Source organism: Arachis ipaensis, chromosome B8 (genome assembly GCF_059453495.1).
Source record: "Arachis ipaensis isolate K30076 ecotype BB chromosome B8, ASM5945349v1, whole genome shotgun sequence".
NCBI lineage: Eukaryota > Viridiplantae > Streptophyta > Magnoliopsida > Fabales > Fabaceae > Arachis > Arachis ipaensis.
In genome coordinates, this window is record NC_142443.1 from 65,386,151 (window position 1) to 65,386,691 (window position 541).

The 541-nt window shown below is 44.2% G+C and overlaps 1 non-coding gene across 1 annotated transcript; it reads right to left on the reverse strand.

Moving 5' to 3' along the window:
• Positions 1–204: 204 nt before the first annotated feature.
• Positions 205–312, reverse strand: LOC148548393 (small nucleolar RNA R71). Its single transcript, XR_015897161.1, has one exon. It is a non-coding gene; the product is annotated as a small nucleolar RNA R71 (small nucleolar RNA).
• Between the last annotated feature and the right edge of the window lie 229 nt (positions 313–541).

Genomic DNA, 541 nt, shown 5'->3' on the forward strand with positions numbered 1-541 from the left:
CACCTGAGAGATTTCCAAGCAGCCTGTTCTACTGTCAGGCGTGATGGTGCATATGAAACTTTAATTTTGCTGAAAGCTTTCCCGTTTTCTCTTGAGGGGAAGGCAAGAGAGTGGTACTACACTCAACCAGCAGCAACTGTATCCAACTGGGATACACTGAGAAGAGAATTCTTGGAAAAAAAATTTCCAGCTGAAGTTACTGATAAACTGAGGAAAGACATTTCCATGATTGTTCAGGATGAATCTGAGACTCTCTATGAATACTGGGAGCGCTTTAATAATCTTCTGGAAGCATGCCCCCACCATCTGATTGACAAGATATTGTTACTCGGTTACGTCACACAGGGCATGAGTCCCCAAGATAAGACCACATTGGAAAGTGCTAGCAATGGATCTATGGAAAAGTACAAGACCGCTGATGAGGCATGGCAATTGATCAGCGACTTAGCTGAATCTACTCAGAATCACAGGCAGAAACAAGGCCGTTCAAAAGCCGTTGCAGAAGTATCCTCTAGCAGAGAGACTGCTGCTCTAACTCAGA